Raw genomic sequence first — 26733 nt, forward strand, 5'->3', positions numbered from 1 at the left:
TGGCTTTAACTCTTGCAATTCTTGTTTGCCTTCCAAGGACTGTTTCAGAGTTTCAGCTGCTGGATTGCTTTCCTCCAAACACAGATGGCTACTATCATCCTTAGGCTTTTCAGGTTCTGGTTCAGGCTCAGATGCAGGTTTGAAAACATTGAAAATGATCTGTTCATCATGTATTCTCAAGATTAGCTCTCCTTGTTCTACATCTATAAGCGCTCTAGCAGTGGCTAGAAATGGCCTTCCCAGAATGATAGGGTGTAGGTAGCTTTCCTCCATGTCCAAAATGACAAAGTCTGTGGGGAAGAAATAATTTCCCACTTTCACCAGCACATTTTCAACTACCCCTTCAGCTTGCTTCTGAGTTTTGTCAGCCAGTTGTATGATTACATCAGTGGATCTCACCTCATTCAGTTGTAGCCTCTTCATAAGAGTCAGAGGCATCACATTTATGCTAGCTCCTAGATCACAGAATCCTCTGTCAATTTTTGTTTCCCCTATGATACAGGGGATATGAAAACTTCCTGGGTCTGTTTTCTTAGAGACTATGTCCTTTTTGATGAGGGCACTGCATTCTTTGTTCATTATTACAGTTTGTCCTCCCTTCAAAACTCTTTTCTTGCTCAGCAATTCCTTTAAATACTTGATATGTGTAGGCATCTGCTGGAGAATCTCAAGAAAGGGAATATTGATATGGAGAGACTTAAATGTCTCTAAAAACCTTGAATAGGTTTTCCCTTTTTCACCTCCTCCTAACTTCTGAGGAAATGGTGCTTTTGGTTGGTATGTTTCCAGCATGCCTTTTTGCAGTTCCTTGGCTTGCTCAGTTTCACTTTCCTGCTTAGCTTCTTCCACACCTTCCTTCAAGATTTCTGGCTCCTGTTCTGAGGGTCTGATTCCTTCTTCTTCTGAGACTTCCTTCAATATGGTGATGGCCTTGCATTCTTCCCATCTCACTCCCTTTTGTTCCCCTTTAGGATTCTTTTCTGTGTCACTAGGGAACACTGCAGTTGATTTGGGGGCCTGTTGAGATAGCTCTCCTACTTGAGACTCCATCCTCTTGAGTTTTTCACCATGGTTCCTTAAGGTAGATCTCACATCATCCCTAAAGCTTTTCAACTCACTTATGTCCTGACCCATGTTTGCCAGCATTCCTTCTATCCTGTTTAATTGATCTTGAAATTGTTGGTTCGGATTAGGTTGGGTAGGTTGATTATTTTGGCCATGATATGATGGTTGGGAATAAGTGTTTTGTGTGGCTTGGTATGATCTTTGGTTGGAGTTTTGGTATGTGGACTTGTTATGTTGGTTTTGCTGGTTTCCCCACCCAAAGTTTGGGTGGTTTTTCCAGCCTGGGTTGTAAGTGTTGGAATGTGGATCATATGGTTGCCTTTGTTGATTTCCTACATAATTGGCCTCTTCCCAATCACCTCCTTCAGTGCTTACTTCCTCTTGATCTTGTGTGTGTATTGCAGCCACTTGCTTTGTTTCTAATTTCCTGGTGAGCTCTGCTAGTTGCTTGGCAAACACCTTGTTTTGGGCTAAAATTGTATCAACATGGTTCAGCTCCATGACTCCCTTAGTGTTGTGTCTCTCTGAAGCATAGTAGTACTCATTCTCAGCCACTGTCTCAATCACTTCAATGGCTTCTTCCACAGTCTTTTTCCTGTTCAATGAACCTCCTGATGAATGGTCTACAGCCTTCCTTGATTCATAAGAAAGTCCATCATAGAAAATATGCAATTGCACCCAGTCATGGAACATGTCTGGTGGGCATTTCCTTGTCAAATCCTTGAATCTCTCCCATGCCTCGTAGAGAGTTTCACCATCTTGTTGTCTAAAAGTCTGAACCTCAGATCGAAGCCTATTGACCTTTTGTGGGGGGTAGAAACGTGCCAGAAACTTACTTTCCACCTCATCCCAGGTTGTTAGGCTCCCCCTTGGGAATGATTCCAGCCACTTAGCTGCCTTGTCCCTAAGTGAAAATGGGAACAAGAGCAATTTATAGGTATCTTCCTGGACTCCATTGGACTTCACAGTGTCGCAAATTCTCAAGAATTTTGTGAGATGTTGGTTTGGATCTTCATTAGCACTCCCACCAAATGAACAATGATCCTCCACAAGTGATATTAGTTGTGGTTTAAGTTCAAAATTGTTGGCCTGAATGGGTGGTTTCTGAATGCTGCTACCACAATTCCCAGAGGTTGGGTTTATGTATGAACCAAGAACCCTCCTCTCAGGAATGGCATTGTTTCCATCAGCCCTCTCATGGTTGTGAACTTCTCTATCCATGTTGAGATCTAAAGCTTCCTCAAAATTGTCCTCAGATTCTCCTTCAGATTCCTCTTCTCTCAGTACTCTCTTCCCTCTTGCTTCCCTTCTAAGTCTATGAAGGGTCCTCTCTGGTTCAGTATATGGAGGAGTTGATGTCTCTCCTCTCCTACCTGTTATACAAGAACACAGCACAGGCACCAAACAAGTGAAATACTCTTGGTTAATGGAAGAGTATGGTTAGAGCAGTTGAGGAATTAATTCAAATAGTTAGTGAGTCAGTGAGTTAGTTGCTTGAATTTAAAGGCATAAAGAAAGAAAACAAGTAACAGAGTGCAGAAATTAAAATTCAACAAGTAACTTGAACCGAATTAACAAAGCAAGAAAAATGCTCAATCTAGTTAACTTCCAATTTGAGAATTGTCAATCGAAAACCAATCCCCGGCAATGGCGCCATAAACTTGATGCGCATAAACTTGTTATGCTACGATTTAGGAAAATGCACGATCGGCAAAATTCCTTCCGGCAAGTGCACCGGTTATCGTCAAGTAAAAACTCACAATAGAGTGAGGTCGAATCCCACAAGGATTGGTTGAGTGAGCAATTCGGATTAGAAGTATGTTCTAGTTGAGCGGAATCACGATTTAGATGAGAATTGCGGAATGTAAAATTGCATGAATTAAAGAGCGAGAAGCTAAATTGCTGAAATTAAAAGGGATGGGGGTGATTGCATGAATTTAATTGCAGAATGTAAAGAGAAAGTGGTAAATCAGAAATGGGGAGTTCATTGGGTGTTAGGAGATATTGAGATCTCCGAATCAAAACAACTTTTATCCCTTCCTCAACCAATGCATTCATTGAATTTTGCTTGGCAATCTTATATGATTGGATCCCAATCCCTTGGCTCACCAATTCTCTCTAAAAACAAACAAATTCCCAATCCCTTGGTTTAAATGTTCATAAGAAGAGATGATGCTCGATCATTGATTATACCACACAGTTTCATGAACCACAATTTGGTAGGATTACATGTCACAATATCCATCCAAACCCCAATCCAATTCACTGTGAGAAAGCTTCTCTAGCATGAATCCTCCATTCCTTTCCCAAGGTTTCGAAAGATTCCAATTATGGGTAGTTTCTTTTCCAAGACAACTACCCAATGGAATTAGATCGAGAAGCTTTCTAACAAAATTTCAAGAGAAAAGATTGAAGAAGAAGATAAAACTATTATTGATTCATTGAATTACAATAGAGCTCCCTAACCCAATGAAAGGGGTTTAGTGAGTCATAGCTCTGAATTCAATTACAAAACTAAAAGAAAAATCCGAAGTTCTCCGTGTAAAAAAAAGTTCCTTTTCTAACTTAAATTCTATCCTATTTATACACTTTCTAAATTGAGCTTCTGTTGTGTTTCTTGGGCTTTGAGGCCTTTCCCTGATTTCCTTTTGCTTTAGGTTTATGGTCCATAATCCTGATGAGGCTGTGATCCAATTTTGTAACATTCATTGAGCAAACTTAGTGATAAACAAGTAATGACACAAGACTCAACAAATTGAAGCTCCAGACTCATCAATTCTTCAGGCCCAATCCCATAAACATGATATTCAATTGGGTTTCATACCATAATACGTTTAAGTTAATGTTTGTGCTCAAATGCTAACTTAAACTTCAATATATTTGGCCCAGAAACCCCTTTCAAAAAGTGGCGTTTAAGTTGAAGTTTAAGTTTCAGTTTAAGGTTAAACTGAAACTTAAACGTGGAAATGGAAGAAAGCAACCCAGGAGTGTGAAATGTCGAACACGTTTAAGCTTCAGTTTAAGGTTAAACTGAAGCTTAAACGTGGAAATGAAGAAAGCAACCCTGGAGGAGCAATTGGGTCGAACACGTTTAAGCTTCAGTTTAAGGTTAAACTGAAGCTTAAACGTGGAAATGAGAAAGCAACCCTGGAGGAGAGAAATAGTCGAACACGTTTAAGCTCCAGTTTAAGGTTAAACTGGAGCTTAAACGTGGAAATGCTCCTGGTGCCTTTCTTACTTCTGGCGTTTAACCTCCAGTTTAAGGTTAAACTGGAGGTTAAACGTGGAAATGCTTCCTGGTGAGAAATTGTGTCGAACACATTTAAGCTCCAGTTTAAGGTTAAACTGGAGCTTAAACGTGGAAATGCTCCCTTGGTGAAATTCTCATTCTGGCGTTTAACTTCCAGTTTAAGGTTAAACTGGAGGTTAAACGCCAGTTCCAGCATTTCTTAGCCTTCATGATTCTGGCGTTTAAGCTCCAGTTTAGGCTTAAACTGGAACTTAAACGCTATTTCCAGCATTATATGGCTTGGTAGTTTAAGTTCCAGTTTAAGCTTAAACTGGAACTTAAACTCCACATGTGATAAAGCTTAAACTGGAACTTAAACTCCACATGTGATATGCAAGCTTCCTTTATTGATTTTGTTTCTTCCTTGCCTAGCCTCTTCTTCCCTGAAATCATCCAAACAATTGCATCAAAGTCTTGCAAAATTTCATGAGAAATCTTCCATTCATAGCATTCAAGTAATATAACTAAAAACTCATGGAATTTGCATCAAAATCATACTGTTTGGATGGTTCATTGCTTTGTTATTCATTTAACCATTCTTGGTTACTTTAAGCTCAAGAAAATGCATAAAACAACTAAAACTAACAAAAAAAATGCTAGTGAAACTAGCCTAAGATGCCTTGGCATCAGTTAATGTGGCAACTAATGTGGCTCAAAGTGGCTTAGCTCAACGTTAGTGACAAAGGTGAGTGTCACTAACGTTGGTCATTCTTTTGTTTCCCCACGTTAGAGTCCACTTAACTGAGTTAACGTGGCTCTTAACGTGGCCAATATGAGCTTGGTCCAACATTAGTGACAAATGTGAGTGTCACTAACGTTGGCTTCATTTTCTTCTTCCACGTTAACTACCACGTTAATGTAGTTAACATGGCAATTAACGTGGGCTATGATTGCTTCAAGGACGTTATTGGTGATTACTTTTCTCATTAACGTTGCAAGCTAGCTCTCCTTCCACATTAGAGGTCACGTTAGTTAGACTAACGTGGCTGCTAACGTGGTTCTTCCTTGCTTCCTTTGTCCTGAAATCAAGCAATAAAGTGCATCGAAGTTCTAGTCCAAGTTATGAGACATGCATCATCTAATTTGTCATTCAATTCATGCATAATTCTCATGAAATTTTGTAAAATTCACAATGTTTACTTGAATCAAGACGTAAGTGATTATTTACCCAAAACTTGCTTATTTCCTAAGAAAATGCATGAAACTACCTTAAAACCATAAAGAAAAGGTCAGTGAAACTGGCCAAAATGCCCTGGCATCACAACACCAAACTTAAAGCTTGCTTGTCCCTAAGCAAGTACTGGAACAAGAGAATGATGAATGAAATGACAAAATGAATGAATTATTATTGTGGAAGTCATGTTCTTGGTTTTATGGGGTTTCGTGCATAGCAACTTAGGTTCATTCCTTTACTGGCTTTCAGGCCTTTATCATGCCTTGGAATACTCACTTGATTGCACCCTTTGAGACTTTTATTTATTGATCCCTTTGTCTTTCCAAGGTTCATTTCTTCCTTAGGCTAAGTGTTCTGTGAGGGGGAGACTCTTTAAGATAAGTTTTCAGCCAACACTCCCAAACCAGTTGGTTCAAGGTGCTAGGTGTTGAAACACGCCTAAGGACTTACTCCCTCAAGTCTCTCTCCCCCATACATGCACACCATAGGCACATGATTTGTTATTTTCTTCCCTTGAGGTCTTGGTGTCTAACACCTCTTTGGGTTACTAAATGTTCTGTAGCAAGGTTGCTCTTGATAGTGGATTTTCAGTTGATAATCTCGGGTTAGTTAACCCAAGTTACCAAGTGATGAAGCACTCCTAAGAACTTATTCATCCAAGCAGATCCTTGGTACAAGAGCACCACAGACACATCCCTCAAGATTCAAGCCCTTGGTGCCTAGCCTTATTCTTTATTAACTTTTTTTCCTTTTTCAACTCTTATTGTTCTTTTTCTTTTTCTTATTAGGATCTTATTATTTAGCTAGTCTCATGGGGTGTGTTTCAAGCATATGATTTAGGACAGATAGTTGCCTTCCCACCTTGTTGGTGAACCAACTTAGCTAAGTGATTACTACACCACAAATCTAAGAACTTACTCCACAAATTGAACTCCATTGTAGTCTTTTATAACATCTCTTTTTATTTAGCTTAAAAAAAAGACAAGCATACAATAAGCAAGATGGAATTGAAAATAGGCAATTTGACTAGCAATCATAGACCTAAGCAAAAACAAACATCAAATTCTAGTGAATTAAGCTTAAAGAGTGACTATTAATCAAGGGCACATTCAGACTTCCAAATTGAGTATTTCCAAGCATATGGAATCAAGTAACAATACAACCTTTTGGTGATGCCTTCCAGCTACCCATTTGTTGTCATCCTCCATAGCTTCTGCATCCTTCCTCGCTTCCTTGGATGATGGTGCACTTTTTTCCAAAAGATTGATTGAATCCCTGTAAAGTTATTAGAAGTTGCTTGTCCCCAAAGCACTTGAGAGATAGTTAGTATGCATGTGTGCTTGTGAATTTCGGAACTTAATTTGGTGTGTGAACACCAAACTTAGTTCCTTGCCTAATACAGCAGGTTGAATACATGCAGAAAATCTCATGGGTTGTTATCAGCAAGACAACTATGAACTAACTACTGTTAAGTGGTTCCCCTGATTGGTTGGATCTAGCAATTTGCCCTTGAAGGAGTGTAGTGTGATTCTAACTGAAATCTTTGGTGGAACACCAAACTTAGAATTACACACTTACTCTTGTATTGTTTTGGTGTGTAACACCAAACTTAGCTCCTCGCAATACGGGGGAAACTACTTGTGATTTTTATTAAAATGAAAATGAAAAAAAAACTACCTTAGGTTGGGTTGCCTCCCAACGAAGCGCTCTTTTAGCATTGCTAGCTTGACGATTCCTCCATTACTTGAGGTGATACTTCACTTTGGGGTTTTCCCCCATGTTGCCCATGTAGTGTTTGAGCCTTTGTCCGTTCACAGTGAACGTCCTCTTTGAACTTTCCTCCATAATTTCTATGTGTCCATACGGCGAGACCTTTGTGACAAGAAAGGGTCCTGACCACCTTGATTTGAGTTTCCCAGGGAAAAGTCTTAATTTGGAATTGTAGAGGAGCACTTGCTGTCCTTCTTCGAAGCTCCTAGGTGTCAAATGGAGGTCGTGCCTTCTCTTTGCCTTTTCTTTATAAATCTTGGCATTTTCATAGGCTTGAGATCTGAACTCCTCCATTTCTTGCAGCTGCAAGATCCTTTTTTCACCAGCAACAATGCTATCAAAATTTAGCAGCTTGAGAGCCCAGAGGGTTTTGTGTTCCAGCTCCAATGGTAGATGACAAGCCTTTCCATACACCAGTTGGTATGGGGACATCCCGATTGGTGTCTTGAATGCCGTCCGGTATGCCCAAAGAGCATCATCCAGTTTCTTCGACCAATCCTTTCTTGATGCTCCTACAGTCTTTTCCAAAATCCTTTTTAGCTCTCTGTTAGATATCTCAGTTTGCCCACTTGTTTGGGGGTGGTAAGGTGTGGCAATCTTATGTTTCACCCTGTATCGTAGGAGGAGAGCTTCTAGTGGTCTGTTACAAAAATGGCTCCCTCCATCACTAATGAGTGCTCGTGGGACTCTGAACCGGCTAAAGATGTTCTTTCTGAGGAAGTTCATGACCACCTTGTTATCATTCGTTGGGGTTGCAATAGCCTCTACCCACTTGGAAACATAATCCACTACTACCATGATGTACTTGTTTGAATATGAGGTTGGGAATGGTCCCATGAAATCGATTCCCCACACATCAAACAGTTCCAGTTCTAAGATGAAGTTCTGTGGCATCTCATTTCTTTTGGGTAAGTTTCCAGCTCTTTGACATTCATTGCAATTCTTTACCAGTTCTTTGGCATCCTTGAAAAGGGTGGGCCAAAAGAATCCGTTTTGTAATACCTTGGCTACAGTTCTGTCCCCTCCAAAATGGCCTCCATAGCATGAGCCGTGGCAATTCCACAGACCTCTCGTCCCTCTTCTTCCGAAACACATCTTCTCAGGATTCCATCTGGACACTTCTTGAAGAGATATGGCTCATTCCAGACAAAATACTTTGCATCATTAATGAGCTTTCTTTTCTGGTGTTTGTTGAGTTCTGGAGGTAAAGCCCTAGTTGCTTTAAAATTGGCAATATCTGCAAACCAGGGTGCTTTGTGAATCATCATCAACTGCTCATCTGGGAAGAACTCATTTACATTTGTATCATGTGTTCCTCCTTTATCATGAGGGATTCTGGATAGGTGATCTGCTACCTTGTTCTCCACTCCTTTTTTGTCTCTGATTTCAATATTGAATTTCTACAACAATAAGATCCATCTTATTAGTCTTGGTTTTGATTCTTGTTTGGGAAACAAATATTTAAGTGCTGTGTGATCTGTGAAGACAATCACTTTGGCACCAATGAGGTATGATCTAAACTTGTCAAATGCAAAAACTATTGCCAGCAACTCTTTTTCAGTAGTGGTATAGTTTCTTTGAGTATCATTGAGGACTTTGCTGGCATAGTATATCACATGGACCAAGTTATCTTTCCTCTGTCCCAACACTGCCTCAATTGCGAAATCAGATGCATCGCACATCAGTTCAAATGGTAGGTTCCAGTCAGGTGGGGAAATGATAGGAGCAGAGGATAACCTCTTTTTCAAGTTCTCGAATGCTAGCAAGCACTTTTCATCAAAGATAAATGGTGTATCAGATACAAGGAGATTGCTTAAGGGATTGGCTATCTTTGAAAAATCTTTAATAAACCTTCTATAAAAACCAGTATGCCCTAGAAAACTCCTAATTGCCTTAACATCACTTGGTGGAGGTAATTTTTCAATGAGTTCCACCTTGGCTCTGTCCACCTCAATGCCTTGGTTAGAAACCTTATGACCAAGAACTATTCCTCTTGTCACCATAAAGTGACATTTCCCCCAGTTCAAGACCAAATTAGTTTCTTGACATCTTTTTAATACCAGGGCCAGGTGATCTAGGTAACTAGGAAAGGAATCTCTGAATACTGAGAAGTCGTTGATAAACCACTATTTTATGGTTTATATTGTGTTTAATTGTGTGGTTTTATCATGATCCTTACCCACTTATTCATTAATTTAGCATGCATTTATATTTCCTTCCTAAAATTACTACACGATTGAAAACTGCTTCCTAGGGACTTTTAATTATGCATTTTAATTCTCCTTTATTTCATTCAATGTCGTAATCTGTGTGTTAAGCGTTTCAGGCTTTATAGGGCATAAATGAGTTAGAGATTGGAAAGGAAGCTAGCAAAAATGGAAGGAACGCAAGAAATTGTGGAGATAACAAACAAGAAGTGACGTGGCCGCATGGCTCACGCGACCGCGCGGAAGAGGAGAAATTGCAGTGACGCGGCCGCATGGCTCACGTGACCGCACGGAATGGAAAAGCATAAGCGACGCAGAGGCGTGGACGACCCGCCCGCGTGGTGAAGCGAAACGCGAATGACGCGTCCGCATGAGCGACGCAATCGCATGGCGTGCGCGATCTGCATAATTTGCAGAATCGCTGGGGGCAATTTTGGACCCTATTTTGACCCAATTTTCGGCCCAAAACAGCAGACTAGAGCCAGAGAACGTGCAAGAAAAAGATTGTAATTGGGTTATTATTGGTTTGCTCTCTAGTTCCTGACACCAATCCTCCCAAGAGTGGATTGGGACTTGTGGATAGAACAGCATTCCAACTTGTTTGATCTTCTCCTACTTAGTAAGGGATAACTAAACGAAATAACTCTCAATTGTCAATTAATCTTGAGAGTATTCCATCAAGAATAGGGCTTCCATGTAATCAACTCCCAGTCAAGGCTTTTATTTATATTATTCAAATTCATCAATTCAATTTCTTGTTTACTCAACTCAAACCTTTTTGAAAACATCTGATTAATAAAATAGCACACTTTTCTGCAACTCGTTGGGAGACGACCTGGGACTCATACTCCCAGTATTTTAATTTCAATTTTTCTGTGACACCTTTTTAAATTGATAGGCAGATTTCTGGCGAGTTAAGAACTATACTTGCAACGCATATAAATTAACAATTTTTAATTCGCCAATTTCTGCCCGCATCAATTTTTGGCGCCGTTGCCAGGGAGTTGCAATAGAGTGCTAAAGTTATTAATTAGAATTTATTTATTTGCATTTTATTTTATTTTGCTACTATGAGTTGCATGTTTCTTTCGTCAAATGACGTGTTCACTTCCTGATCAAAGCTTGCCAATATTCGATCCTGAAATTGAAAGGACTATTTCACGAATAAGGCGAGCTCGGCGTCGGTTAGTCCTCTCTGAGGGCAGATTTGAAACGCCATTTGAGGAAGAAACCAGTCTCCGTTCTACTGATTCGGTTGATTTATGTACAGGTAACATGGCGGCAGCCAGAAGAGTTACTATCCAGGAGGAAGGAGCCCCTGATTTTACAATGCAACCATTTCAAGCGCATCACCCAGCAGTGGCTACAGATTTTGAAATAAAGACCGCACTGCTCAATTTGATGCCCAAGTTTTATGGCTTACCTGCTCAAGAGCCTATTAAGCACCTGAGAGATTTCCAAGCAGCCTATTCTACTGTCAGGCGTGATGGTGCAGATGAAACTTCAATTTTGCTGAAAGCTTTTCCGTTTTCTCTTGAGGGAAAAGCAAGAGAGTGGTGCTACACTCAACCCCTAGCAAATGTATCCAACTGGGATACACTCAGAAAAGAATTTTTAGAAAAATTCTTCCCATCTAAAGTTACTGATAAACTGAGGAAAGACATTTCCACGATTGTTCAAGATGACAACGAGACTCTCTTTGAATACTGGGTGCGCTTCAATAATCTTCTGGAAGCATGCCCCCACCACAGGATTGACATGATAGTATTACTCAGCTATATCACACAGGGTATGAGGCCCCAAGATAAGACCACATTGGAAAGTGCTAGCAATGGGTCTATGAAGAAGTACAAGACCACTGATGAGGCATGGCAATTGATCAGCGACTTAGCTAAATCTACTAGGAACCACAGGCAGAAACAAGGTCGTTCAAAAGCCGTTGCAGAAGTATCCTCTAGCAGAGAGACTGCTGCTCTAGCTCAGAGTATCTGTGAAAAAACCAACTTGCTGAAGCAAATGCAATTGAATCAATAACAAGTTCAGCAAGCTCAACCTTCTCTAGCACAGCAAATCCAACAGCTAGTCCCACAGAGAGTCTGCGGAATTTGTGCTGATTATAGCCATTATACTGATGAATGCCCGCAACTCCAGCAGGAAGACAACATGGTGGCATCCACTTAAAACTTCTATGACCGCCCCAACCAAGGGTACAATCAAGGTGGAAATCATAACCATGGATGGCAGGACACTTCTAACCAGAATTGGAGGGACAATAATAACAGAGGAGGCAGAGATAATCAAGGAAATCAGAGGTGGAATAATAACAACAACAAGCAGCAGAACCAACCTTACAGAGCACCTCACCTGAGGCAATCCCAAGGACCGCAAAATACCCAACAACAGACCTCTCAATTTACTCACCTTTCTTCATCTCCTAATGAAGAGTTACTACAATCCTTTGAGCGAAGACAACAAACCATGGAAAATAACATTATGAACAACATTAATGCCAGTCTGAATGGTCTGACCTCTACTTTGCAAGCTCTTGTCTCACAGATTGGATCAATGCAAAATTCCAATAGCCAACTTTCAAGTTCTACTGGAATTCCCTCTCAACCATTACCCAATCCAAAGGGAGGCATTAATGCCATCACCCTAAGGTCCGGAACCACACTGCAAGAGAGGAATCAGGAGGAGCCAAGCCCACCAGAACACGCCTCAGCTGAAGAGGCAGTAGAAATAGAAGATGTTGAAGAGGATGAGGACATACAGGACATAACTGAAAAAGAAGAAGCCCAACCACAGGAGGAAGCACCAAAAGGCACAGACACTGCAGAAAACACCACTCCCATTCCATTTTCACAACTTGCAAGGAAGCCCAGGAAGCAGCTGGAACCCGATCCCAAAATGGTAGAAATATTCAAAAAGGTTGAGGTAACTATTCCTCTTTTTGATGTTATTCAACAGGTACCTAAATATGCAAAGTTTCTAAAAGATTTATGTATACATAAAGACAATATTAATGAATTAGAAACTATTCCTTTAGGTAGTTCCATATCTGATTTAATGGGAAGATTACCTGAAAAGTATAGTGACCCAGGTCCTTGTATAGTTAGTTGTACTATTGGTGGAGTAGTAATTTATGATTGCATGTGTGATTAAGGAGCATGTGTTAGTATAATGCCTTTGTCTATATATGATATTTTGAGGCTCCCTCCCTTAAAAAGGTCGGCAGCTCGTTTTGTGTTAGTAGATAAAAGCATTATTACAGTGGCTGGAGTTGCTGAAGATGTTTTAGTAAACATTAAAGGGCTTACATTTCCCACTGATTTTTATATCTTGGAGATGCCCCATAATGACTCAGATAAGCCATCATCAATCCTACTTGGAAGACCATTCCTGGAGACATCAAAATTCAAATTGGATGCTTTTTCAGGAACATACTCTTTTAAAATAGATGTCCGAATAGTAATCTTCAATCTGAATGGAGTCATAAACAACCCTCCAGAAAATCATTCAATCTTTCAATGTGATGTCATAGATGAAACTGTAGCTGAAGTTCACAAGGAAGAATTAGAAGAGAGGCACACTGGACAAGGTCCAAGTGTGGGGACCCTCTTGACTGACAATGAGGGCAGTTCCGCACTTTCACAAGCCCCAGACAATCCATAGCCTGCCCATGATCAGAAGTTAGTGTTGAAACCCCTTCCTCCACATCTCAAATATGCTTATCTTGAAGTTGAGCAGAAGTTTCCAGTCATCATTGCAAGGGAACTCACGTCTCAACAAGAAGAGCAGTTACTTGATGTACTGAGGAGGCATAAGAAGGCAATTGGGTGGAGTTTGGTAGACATAGTAGGCATCAACCCTCAAGTATGTGAGCACAGAATATTTTTAGAAGACGGAGCAAAACCTGTCCGTCAACCCCAAAGAAGATTGAATCCTACTATCTTGGAAGTTGTCAAAAAGGAAGTGACCACACTATTGTAAGCAGGTATCATCTATCCCATTTCAGATAGTGAATGGGTTAGCCCAGTACAAGTGGTGCCCAAGAAGTCTGGAGTCACTACAGTGAAGAATGAGCATGGAGAGCTCATAGCAACTAGAGTTCAGAACGCTTGGAGAGTCTGCATTGATTACAGGCGTCTCAACCAAGCCACCCGTAAGGATCACTACCCACTTCCATTCATCGATCAAATGCTGGATCGCCTGTCAGGTAAATCACATTATTGTTTTTTAGATGGTTACACAGGTTATTTCCAGATTCATATAGCTCCTGAGGATCAGGAAAAGACCACTTTTACATGTCCTTTTGGGACTTATGCTTACAAGAGAATGCCCTTTGGCTTGTGCAATGCACCAGCTACTTTCCAAAGGTGTATGATAAGTCTTTTCTCTGATCTTATTGAGGACTGTATGGAGGTTTTTATGGATGATTTTAGCGTTTATGGTGATTCTTTTAGCCTTTGCTTAGATGGATTATCTAGAGTATTAGATAGATGTGTTCATACAAACCTTGTATTGAATTTTGAAAAATGTCATTTTATGGTAAAACAAGGGATTGTATTAGGACATGTGGTATCTAATAATGGCATTTCTGTAGACCCAGCAAAGGTGAATGTTATTTCTAGTTTACCTTACCCCTCCTCTGTGAGGGAAGTCCGTTCGTTCCTTGGCCATGCAGGTTTTTACAGGAGATTTATTAAGGACTTTAGTAAGGTAGCACTTCCCTTATCCAGATTACTGCAGAAGGATATTGAGTTCGAGTTCAGTGAGGATTGCAAACAAGCGTTTGATAAGCTGAAAATTGCACTAACTCAAGCTCCAATTGTAAGAGGACCAGACTGGAGCCAACCATTTGAAATTATGTGTGATGCTTCCAACCTTGCAGTAGGAGCAGCACTGGCTCAGCATGAAGGTAAGGATCCTTTTGTTATTGCTTATGCGTCTAAGACTTTAGATGCTACTCAGTCTAATTATACTACTACTGAGAAAGAGCTTCTTGCTATTGTTTTCGCTCTGGATAAATTCTGAGCCTATCTACTTGGTACGAAGGTAGTAGTGTACTCAGACCACACAGCTCTAAAGTATCTGTGAGCTAAAAAGGATTCCAAACTAAGTCTTATACATTGGATACTGCTATTACAAGAATTTGATTTAGAAATTAAAGATAGGAGTGGTAACCAAAATTTAGTGGCGGACCACCTTAGTCGCCTTGAGCACATTACAGATGACCCTACTCCTATAGCTGATAATTTCCCATTTGATAACCTACAAGCAGTATCTGAGATAGTCCCTTGGTATGCGCCTGTAGCTAATTATCTAGTTAGCCGCACCTTTCCTCCAAACTTTTCTAAGCATCAAAGGGACAAGCTGAAAAGTGAGTCTAAATATTATATATGGGATGACCCATATTTATGGAGATGTGGCACTGACCAAGTAATTAGACGGTGTGTGTCTCAATCAGAATTCCAGTCCATTTTAGAGGCCTGTCACTCATCTGAGAGTGGAGGGCATTTTGGCCCTCAACGAACAACTAGAAAGATCTTAGATTGTGGATTCTGGTGGCCTACTCTTTTTAGAGATGCTGTTGAGTTTTGTAAATCCTGTCTTCCATGCCAAAATTTTGGTAATATATCTAGAAGGGATGAGATGCCTCAACAATATATGCTTTTCTGTGAAATTTTTTATGTTTGGGGCATTGACTTCATGGGTCCATTTCCAAATTCTAATGGTTATTTTTATATATTGTTAGCTGTGGATTATGTTTCTAAATGGCTGGAAGCAATTCTTACCCGCAATGATGATGCTAACACTATTGTTTCCTTTGTGAGAAACCATATTATTTTTCGCTTTCGATCACCACGAGCAATCGTGAGCGATCAAGGCACCCATTTTTGTAACAGGAGACTAACAGGATTAATGAAGAGGCAGGGGATAATTCATAAGGTTGCAATAGCATACCATCCTTAGACCAATGGGCAAGCCGAGGTGTCAAACAGAGAAATAAAGCGTATCTTACAGAAGATAGTCAAACCTCACAGAAAAGACTGGAGCACCAGGCTACAAGATGCACTCTGGGCATACAGAACAGCATACAAAACACCCATTGGGATGAGTCCTTTTCGCTTAGTTTATGGAAAATCTTGTCATCTCCCTGTTGAAATAGAGCACAAAGCCTTTTGGGCAGTCAAGGAGTGCAACATGGGAATGGAGAAAGCCGGAGTTGAAAGGAAGTTGCAACTGCAAGAACTGGAGAGCCTTCGCCTAGAAGCTTATGAGAACTCAAGAATATACAAGGAGAAGATGATGGCTGTACATGATCAGCATATCAAGAGGAAAGAGTTCCAACCTGGGGACTCAGTCCTCCTTTACAAATCTCGACTGAGGCTCATGCCAGGCAAGTTGAGATCAAGATGGGAAGGTCCATACAGAGTAGAGAAGGCCGAACCGTACGGAGTTTATCACCTTAGCCATCCTTCGAGCTTTGAGCTTATCAAAGTTAATGGACATCATTTAAAGCTGTACCATGGCGAAAAGCAGAAGAAAGACAAGGAACTCGAGATCTTCCTCTTGGAAGATCCCCACATAGCCGAAGACTAAGCTAGTGGAGCGTCCAACTTACGGACGTTAAAGCAAAGTGCTAGGTGGGAGACAACCCACCATGGTATGATCGTTCTTTTCTCTATTTTTAGTTTTCTGACTCAATAACTCTTCTCCTTATTAGTATATTTCGTGCATCTACATTTACATACTTTTATTTAATAAAAAAAAAACGCCTCGTGACGCGATCGCATCAGCGACGCGTCCGCGTCGCATGGAGAAGGGTGAAAAATAAAAAATGAACAGAGAGTCACGCGAGAGCGTGGCTGGAGGCGTGCCAATGGTGCAAATCGTCCCACGCGATTGCGTCGCTGATGCGACCGCCTCATACGAGAATAATGGCCTCCCACGCAACTGTGCGCCCCACGCGGCCGCGTGATTAGGATTTCGGCGTAATAATGGTGCATAACTGAAAGTTGTGCTAGAGTGGTGCTGGACTGGCGTTGGACGCTTAATCCCCCTCATGCGACCGCGTGCCGCACGCGGCCGCGTCGTACTCCAAAAACTGCCCACTCCCGCGATCGCATGTCCCATGCGATCGCATCACCTAAAATTTGGCATTTAATGATTTTGAACAGAGAGTTATACGAGTGCGAGGAAAACCTCGCGCCACTGGCACAAACCGGGTCATGCGACCGCGTGACCGACGCGACCGCGTTAATCACCTTAAGCGTAAGTCGCGCGACCGCGTGCCCCATGTGATCGCGTCGCTTGCGGCGCACAGTTTTTCCTAATTTTGCCAAATATCATATCTTTTTCTCCCCAAATCCTATTTTCTCTTTTCCCTCCTTATTTCTTCCTTCTCCCTTCTTCCTTCTATCTCCCCTTTCACTCTCTCTCTCTCACTTCCATTAACAAGGTTTTATTTTCTTCCACCCTCTTTCCTTTTCTATCATTCTTCTTATTTTATATGCTATTTTCTTTTCTTTTCTTTTTCATTTCATTATTCATATTTTCCTTCTTCTTTCCTTTTTACATGGTGCTAGAATTTTATTTGAGTCATTATTCCTCATTATATGCTTGTGGATTATTGCAAATTATTTGGCAATTATATATTATTTTCTTTAAAGGGTTGCTTGCATGTTCACTTTAATACTTTCTATACCTTATTCACCATGCATGCCATGTGTTTGTGAAAAAGCCCATATGGCATTATGCACTTCTCTACATTATTCTATTCTACTATTCAATGCTTGCTTTTCATAAACTCCCTCTACTATTGTATTAATTAAATTTAATTGTCAATAAAAACATGATGGTTTGTTACAAAGTGATGCATGATCTATGCTACTCATGCCCTTTTCCGGCATGCCAATAAACACCTTGCATTCACTTGTCATTATATGCACTAACTATTTTCCACTGATAACTTTTCACATGTACTCACGAGCGTGTGTTAATGTCAGTCACCTCCTAATGTGCATCCATCACCACCTTTTCTCTTCCTTGCTATATATCTCTTTGAATTTAATTTACTTTCTCTCCCCTTTTTCAGGATGGCCACCAAGAAAGGAAAAGAGAAAGCTACTCCCAAACCCCCAGCAAGAAGAGGAACTAAAAGAGCACTAGTGGCAGAGCCTTCTTCAACTACAGTCAGGCCCTCAACAAAAAGAGTTAAGAGGATCATCAAGGTTGATGAAAAGGAGAAAGCCTTTCCAGCAAAGGACACTGCATGATTTCCAAATCGCTACTGTGAGCATATGTTCCCCATCCTGGCTGAAAGGAGCTACAACAACGAACACCTTCTTATCCTCCCACCCAATATTGCTACTTTTATTGAGCCACAAATTACCTGAAGACAATGGGATTTCCTACAGAGACAGCCAAGGTAGGTCAATCTTTCTTGGGTAGTCGAGTTCTACTCCAACTTCCACCTACCAACTCTGCAGTCTGTCTATGTTCGTCAGAAGCAAGTCCCCATTACAGAAGAGGCTATTCAAAAAGCTCTATGTCTTCCCCCTATTCCAGAAGGATTAGACGCCTTTCAGGAAGCCGCACTCAAGCGCCAGATGTACCAATTTGACTAGGACGCCGTTCTCAGAGTTATCGCACTACCTGGCAGCCGTTGGATCTACGGATACCATCGTACCCGCCCTAAGGAAATTTCGGCTTCAGCACTTACCTTGGAGGCTCGCGTATGGGCACAGATCATGTCCCACTACGTCTTTCCGAGCACTCACGAGTCCTCCTTCACTACAGACATGGCCGTTCTACTATGGTGCATCCTTAAAGACCAACCTCTGAATCTACCAAGACATATCCGGAATGCCATGGAACACGTACCAATTGCGGGCAACTTACCTTTTCCCGCCTTGGTCTCAGATCTTGTCTGAGCAATCGGAGTCTCCTACAGAGCTGGGGACACCAAAGCCATGCTTCCACGGGATGATCAGTATGTCCCTAACGGGAAATACATCAGACTTCCAGCAGCCACTACAAGCCTTCCTACTGCATCGGTTGAAGATATTCCTTCTTCAATACCACAAGCACCTACAACAGACGAACTGCTCCAGCAGATAATTGAAAGGTTGGATCAGCAAGAACAGAAAGCGAAGTTAAGAGAGCGCCGTAACGAGTGCCGATTCAAACACCTCAAGGAGCTACTCAAGGGACACTTCAAGGACTTAGACACCCCGGACTCCACTTCCTTTACCAGCACAGGGAGCCATGATGGTCCCGACTGTGGAGATACTGCTACCAGCCCACACCTATTCCTGACAGATGGCACCAAGGACGGTGCAAAGCCTTAAGTGTGGGGAGGTCGGTCAGTACATGACTTCCGGAGGTAATTTCTCTTCCCTAGCACCAATAAATTAGGATATTTTAGTTAGATTTTCTTTCTTTTATAGAATAGGATAAATTGCATAGTAATAGGTTAGTTGCATGCATGTTCTACTTGATTGAAAAGACAATAAGTTTCTTCTAAGACTCTATCTTTGAAACAAAATTTCACTAATTTTTTAAAAAAAAATTTATGATAAATCTGCTTGAAGTTGTATTTGGAACATGATTTTTGAGCTAAAGAACACACAACTTGTAAAGATTTGAGCCTTTATGAATGGTTACCTTATTTAACCATAATTATTTTATTCTTGTGTGTTTACTTCAAAGATCAATGCACATATAGTAAAATTAAAATAAAAAGTTGATACATGAGTATGGAATGTAAAAAGGGAATTCTGGGTAGCTAGGTATGAATTCTAAGGTTACATTAAATATATAGGTTGGGTTAAAGCTTGGGTTAATTAAAGATTCAATTTATAAGCTCACTTAACCATACATGTATCCCTACCCCTACCTTGGCCCCATTACAACTTTGAAAAGACCTCATGATGTTTGCATTGGTATATTAACTGTTGTTGACTGGTTAGGAGAAAAATAAAAGTTAGAGAGCACGATTAGAGAAGGATAGAGTGATTACCCTATACACTAGAGAGATTAGAGCGTACATACATCATCAGTGAGGGTTCAATGCTTGAATTTCCATGTTCTCTGCTTTCATGAGCTATCTTCTTGCACTTTTATCTGTCTTACTGTATAATGATAGAATTAGTAGAATTTGATTTGTAATTGTTTTGAAGAGCTTATTTACTTTTGATCAAGTGGGCAAGAATCATATAGTTGCATTCATATATATAGGATTGCATTGCATTGCATGAGTTTCTACATGTTCATACTTATTTATTTTATCTCCTTCAATTAAGCATGAGGACATGCTAATGTTTAAGTGTGGGGAGGTTGATAAACCACTATTTTATGGTTTATATTGTGTTTAATTGTGTGGTTTTATCATGATCCTTACCCACTTATTCATTAATTTAGCATGCATTTATATTTCCTTCCTGAAATTATTACATGATTGAAAACTGCTTCCTAGGGACTTTTAATTATGCATTTTAATTCTCCTTTATTCCATTCGATGCCGTGATCTGTGTGTTAAGCGTTTCAGGCTTTCTAGGGAATAAATGAGTTGGAGATTGGAAAAGAAGCTAGCAAAAATGGAAGGAACACAAGAAATTGAGGAGATAACCAGCGAGAAATGACGCGGCCGCATGGCTCACGCGACCGCGCGGAATGAAAAAGCACAAGCAATGCGGAGGCATGGACTACGCGCCCGCGTGGTGAAGCAAAATGCGAATGACGCGTCCGCATGAGCGACGCAATCGCATGGCGTGCGCGATCTGCATAATTTGCACAATCGCTGGGGGCAATTTTGGACCCTAGTTTGACCCAATTTTTGGCCCAGAACAGCAGACTAGAGCCAGAGAACGTGCAGAAACCAAAGACAACATTCATTCTACACAGTTTTAGTTTTAGATCTAGTTTTTACTCCTCCTCTAGGTTTTTCTTTTCTACACATTCATAGTTCTTAGGATTTTAATTTTCTCTTGCTTTTGCATTGGGATATTGAGAAGAGTTATTACCTCATAAAGACTTCGTCATTCTAGTTCGTTTTCTTTACTTGGTTTACTCTTCCATGTTCTTTGCTTTGTTTAATTTTACCATTGGAATATTTTTAGGATTATTTAATACAAGGATCACTTTTTTTTTAATGGACTATTTTGATTTTTATTTACAATGTCTTTCTTTAATTCCTTTTCATATGCTATGAATTTTACATTCACAATGAGCTAGTAGTTCCCTAACTTGATGGGGAGTTGATTGAAAGGAACCCTTGAGTTGGAAGGTTCAAGAGAAAGATTGTAATTGGGTTATTATTGGTTTTCTCTCTAGTTCCTGACACCAATCCTCCCAAGAGTGGATTGGGACTTGTGGATAGAACAGCATTCCAACTTGTTTGATCTTCCCCTACTTAGTAAGGGATAACTAAACGAAATAACTCTCAATTGTCAATTAATCTTGAGAGTATTCCATCAAGAATAGGGCTTCCATGTAATCAATTCCCAGTCAAGGCTTTTATTTACATTATTCAAATTCACCAATTTAATTTCCTGTTTACTCAACTCAAACCTTTTTGAAAACATCTGATTAATAAAATAGCACACTTTTCTGCAACTCGTTGGGAGACGACCTGGGACTCATACTCCCAGTTGGAAAGTTGCGGGTGCATTGCATAGCCCAAATGGCATGCGCCTGTAGGCAAACACTCCATATCGGCAGGTGAAGGAGGTTTTCTCTTGGTCTCTTGGATCAACCACTATTTGGTTATATCCTGAATAACCATCGAGAAAACAGTAATATGCATGCCCTGCAAGTATTTCCAGCATCTGATCCATGAAGGGAAGGGGGAAATGATCTTTTTGTGTAGCTTCATTGAGTTTTCTGTAGTCTATGCACATCCGCCATCCTGTGACGGTCCTTGTAGGGATTAGTTCGTTCTTCTCATTGGGGACTACAGTGATTCCTCCCTTTTTTGGGACAACTTGCACAGGGCTAACCCATGGGCTGTCTGAGATCGGATAGATCACTCCTCCTTGCCACAACTTCATGAATTCTTTCTGTACCACTTCCTTCATGACTGGATTCAGCCTCCTTTGGGGTTGAATGGATGGTTTGGCATCATCTTCCAACAATATCTTATGCATACATATGGCCGAACTGATTCCCTTCAAGTCAGCAAGGGTCCATCCTATGGCATCCTTGTGCTTTTGTAATACTTGAAGTAACTCTTCCTCTTGTTCTTGGCTGAGGGATGAATTTATGATCACCGGATGACTTTCATTTTCCCCTAGATATGCATACTTGAGAGTGGGTGGCAGTGCCTTTAGTTCAAGTTTGGGTGCTTCTTTCTTTTCATTCTTCTCCTCTATTGTGCCCTGAACCTGAACTTCAGCTGTTGCAGCTTCTTCGCTTGATGCTGATTCCTCCTTTTCTGTTAACTCCTCAAGTTCTTCTTCTTCAAAAGTCTCTTGTACCACATCTTCCAGTGAGTCCAACCTCATACATTCTCCCAATGGTTCCTGTGGGTAGTTCATGGCCTTGAACACATTGATCATCATTGTTTCATTGTGTAGTCTAAGGGTAAGTTCACCCTTTTGGACATCAATGACAGCTCCGGCAGTAGCTAAGAATGGTCTACCCAAGATGATAGAAGCCTTAGCTCCTTCCTTCATGTCCAACACTACAAAGTCTGCTGGAAAGATAAAGTCTCCTACCTTCACTAGCAAGTCTTCCACTATGCCGTGAGGAAACTTGAATGATCGGTCTGCCAGTTGTAAGGCCATTTTTGTTGGTTTGGCCTCCTCAATCCTCATTTTCCTCATCATAGCTACAGACATCAGATTTATACTGGCTCCTAAATCACATAGAGCCTTTTCTACTGTTATTTCTCCTATAATACAAGGAATTTGGAAGCTTCCAGGATCCTTCAATTTCTGGGGTAATTTATGCTGGATGATGGCACTACATTCTTCAGTCAGTATCACAGTATCGTTGTTCTTCCAGCTTCTCTTCTTGGTCATCAACTCCTTCAAGAACTTGGCATAGAGTGGCATTTGCTCTATTGCTTCAGCAAAGGGTATGTTAATCTGTAGTTTCTTGAAGATTTCTAAAAATCTGGAGAACTGGCTGTCATCCCCCTTCTTCTTCAGTTGTTGAGGATATGGGACTTTCGGAACATATGGCTTCAGCTCTCCTTCCTTTTGATATGAGTTAGAGGTGGGGACTTGAACTTCATCTTGTTCCTCCTTCTTTCCAACTGAATCCTTCTCTTGTGGTCGCTTAGAAGTCTCCTTCAATTCCTTTCCACTTCTGAGGGTGATAGCTTGACACTCCTCCCTTGGCCTTGACTCAATGTTGCTACAAAGGTCATGGCTAGGAGCTTGCTGGAATAGGTAGCCAATTTGTGTCTCAAGTTTCTTGATGGCAGCATCTTGATTTTGCAGGTTAGATCGCACTTCCTCTCAGAACATCTTACTATCTTGGATTTCCTTGCATATGCCTTCAAGTAGGGTTTCAATCCTGGAGAGTCTATCTTCAGATGATGGTGAGTTGAGATTGGAGGGGTGAGAAGGGCCATTTTGACTTTGGTATGGATGTTGAGGTGTGTTGTTAGGTGGGTGCTGATAAGACCTCTGTGTGGAGTGTTGGTGAGTTGCATTGTTGTTGGGGTTATGGCGTCTCTGATCTTGGCCTTGATCTTGTTGATTTCCCCACCCAAAGTTTGGGTGGTTCCTCCAACCAGGATTATATGTTTTCGAGTATGGGTCATGGTGCTGCCTAGGTGAATTCCCAATGTAGTTGGCTTATTTCTGATCACCCTCTGCTTCTTCATTCACTCCTTCTTGGGTTGCTGCTGAAGTGGTGATTGCTGCTACTTGATTCCTCTCCATCTTCTTGGTGAGGTCAACTAATTGCTTGGTAATCATCTTGTTTTGAGCTAGCAGTGCATCCACGTTGTTCAGCTCTATCACTCCTCTAGTGTTGCCTCTTTCAGAAGCATAGAAGTAGTCATTCTCTGCTACAGTCTCAATGACATCTATGACTTCTTCAATGGTCTTCTTCTTGTTCAGAGATCCCCCGGATGAGTGGTCTACTGCCTTCTTTGATTCATACGAAAGGCCTTCATAGAAAATGTGCAACTGCACCCATTCATTGAACATATCTGGCGGGCATCTTCTTGTCAAGTCTTTAAACCTCTCCCATGCTTCATATAGAGTCTCACCATCCTGCTGCCTGAATGTTTGTACCTCAGCTCTCAACCTGTTGATCCGTTGAGGAGGATAGAATCTTGCCAAGAACTTGTTCACCACATCTTCCCAGGTTGCTAAACTCTCATTTGGAAAGGATTCCAGCCATTTAGATACTTTCTCCTTGAGTGAGAAGGGAAACAGAAGTAGTCTATAGGTGTCAGGATGAACACCATTAGACTTCACAGTATCGCATATCCTCAGGAAGGTGGTTAGATGTTGATTGGGGTCTTCTTGGACACTTCCTCTGAATGAACAATTGTTCTGAACAAGGGTGATGAGCTGAGGCTTTAGTTCAAAGTTGTTGGCATGTATGGTTGGCCGTTGGATAATACTTCCACAGTTTCCTGGGTTTGGGTTGATGTAAGAACCCAGAACTCTTCTCTCTTGCCCAGCCTGATGTGCTGGACCTTCTCGGCCATGGTTGTGAGCCTCTTCTTCATGATGGTTCTCCATATTCTCATCCATATCTGGTTCAAAGTACTCCTCCTCTTCCTCAGCACCAACTACTCTCTTTCCTCTTGCTTCCCTCCTTAATCTAAGGAAGGTCCTCTCAGGTTCAGAATCAAAGGAAGTTGAAGCCCCACTTCTTCTACCTGTCATACAACCAACAAAGCAAAAGCAAGAGAGATAGATGCAGACAGTAATTTCTATAAAAATGCTGTTAGTGTGAGTGATGCAATATATCAAACAGTTATGGGTTAGTGACTGAATTGTAAACAACTAAGAAAATGGGTAGGGGAAAGGGAAGAAAATAGCAAAACAGAAAGTAAATTACTCAAATGAACTTAAATTAAACAAAATAAAAACAAATGCACAATCTAGTTATCCACCAATTTAATTATTGTTGATACAAAATCAATCTCCAACAACGGTGCCATAAACTTGATGCACGGAAACTTGTCCTTTAACAAATCTCCCTCCGCAAGTATATCGAATTGTCGTCAAGTAAAAATTCACAATAGAGTAAGGTCGAATCCCACATGGATTGATTGGTCAAGCAACTTTAATTGGAAGAATGCTCTAGTTGAGCTAAGTAGAAATTGGGTTGAGAATTGCAGGAAATTGAATGGCGAAAAAGTAAATTGCAGAAAATAAATGACGGATGGTAAATTGCAGAATCTTAAATGGGGAAGGGGAGTTTAACATGAAAGTAAATAGCAGAAAGTAAAGAGAATGGATAAGATCAGAAATGGGGAGTTCATTGGGCTTAGGAGATGTTGCATTCTCCGGATAAAGTTCATTTTCATCTCTTCCTCAATCAATGCATTCATTGATCTCCTTGGCAATCTTAAGTGATTGAATTCCAATTCCTTGTTAATTCAATCTCTCAAATTAGATCAATAGCCAATTCCTTGGTCTAATTGCTCATGAGAAGAGATGAAGTGTGGTCACTGATTATACCACATGTATTTCCAAATCAAAGTATTGGGAGAATTGTATGTCACCATATCCGCCCAAACCCCAATTTGGTCCAACATGAGAAAGCAATTCTAGCATGATCTCTTCATTCCTCTTCCAAGGTTCAGAAGAGATCCAAGTATGAATAGCTTTTTTTCTAAGATAACTACTCAATTGGATGAAGATTGAAAGCTTTCTAGTAAAATCAAGAGAAAAGAGAGAAGAAGGATAATGAAAACTATTATTGATCCATCAAATTACAACAGAGCTCTCTAACCCAATGAAAGGGGTTTAGTTGTTCATAGCTCTGGGAATGAAAAGCATAGATGGATAGTACATTCTAAAAGTTGCAGAGAAAGTAAAATACAGAGAGTAATTCTAATAATGCCAAAAGCTCCTTTCTAGTTCAAAGCTCTCACTATTTATACTATTCTTCTGATCTTCTAGTTGGCTCTTCAAGTCTTGGATATGGGCCTTTGGATCTTGAGTTGAAGCAGTTATCTTCTTCAGTGGGTTTAGCTTTACTTGAAGAGAGAAAGTGTGAAGTAGGCAGGGATTCTAGCTTAGGATGTTAGTGGCGTTAACGTTAAGTGAAAGTGTGGGTTCAAGAACGTTAGTGACAATCACCTTTTTCATTAACGTTTCTCACCCAAGAATGGTCCACGTAAACTTCAACGTTAGTGGCACCAACGTGACCACTAACGTTGCCTCTTGGTCCTTCGCACACGTTATTGGGACTTACTTTTTTCAATAACCTTGAGAATCCTCCTTTCTCCCTACGTTAGAGTTCACGTTAGTGTGGCTAACGTGACCTTTAACGTAGGTTTGCCACATCTTCGAGAGTGTTAGTGACACTTACCTTTGTCACTAACATTCCAAAATGCCTTTACTTCCCACATTAGAGTTCACGTTAACTAGGTTAACGTGGCTTCTAACGTGGTATTCCTAGCCATCTCCAACGTTAGTGACAAAGGTGAGTGTCACTAACATTGGCTCATCATCCCTTTTACTCACGTTAGCTTCCACGTTAATGTAGTTAACGTGGGAGTTAACATGGCTCATAGTGGCTCATCCCAACGTTAGTGACAAAGGTGAGTGTCACTAACGTTGCCGATTCTTTGCTCCCTCCACGTTAGAGTCCACGTTAACTGAGTTAACGTGGCAACTAACGTGGCTCAAAGTGGCTTAGCTCAACGTTAGTGACAAAGGTGAGTGTCACTAACGTTGGTCATTCTTTTGTTTTCCCACGTTAGAGTCCACGTTAGAGTCCACGTTAACTGAGTTAACGTTGCTCTTAACGTGGCCAATATGAGCTTGGTCAAACATTAGTGACAAAGGTGAGTGTCACTAACATTGGCTTCATTTTCTTCTTCCACGTTAACTACCACGTTAATGTAGTTAACGTGGCAATTAACGTGGGCTATGATGGCTTCGAGGACGTTATTGGCCATTACTTTTCTTATTAACATTGCAAGCTAGCTCCCCTTCCACGTTAGAGGTCACGTTAGTTAGACTAACGTGGCTGCTAACGTGGTTCTTCCTTGCTTCCTTTGTCCTGAAATCAAGCAATAAAGT

At 40.8% G+C, this 26733-nt stretch overlaps 2 non-coding genes across 2 annotated transcripts; both read left to right on the plus strand.

The window, feature by feature from the left end:
* Window positions 1–1756: 1756 nt before the first annotated feature.
* Window positions 1757–1860, plus strand: LOC112759912 (small nucleolar RNA R71). The gene has a single exon (XR_003180376.1). It is a non-coding gene; the product is annotated as a small nucleolar RNA R71 (small nucleolar RNA).
* A 21805-nt stretch (window positions 1861–23665) lies between these two features.
* On the plus strand, window positions 23666–23772 carry LOC112760635 (small nucleolar RNA R71). The gene has a single exon (XR_003181067.1). It is a non-coding gene; the product is annotated as a small nucleolar RNA R71 (small nucleolar RNA).
* The last annotated feature ends 2961 nt before the right edge of the window (window positions 23773–26733 follow it).

Source organism: Arachis hypogaea, chromosome 16 (assembly GCF_003086295.3).
Source record: "Arachis hypogaea cultivar Tifrunner chromosome 16, arahy.Tifrunner.gnm2.J5K5, whole genome shotgun sequence".
In the NCBI taxonomy this organism is placed as follows: domain Eukaryota; kingdom Viridiplantae; phylum Streptophyta; class Magnoliopsida; order Fabales; family Fabaceae; genus Arachis; species Arachis hypogaea.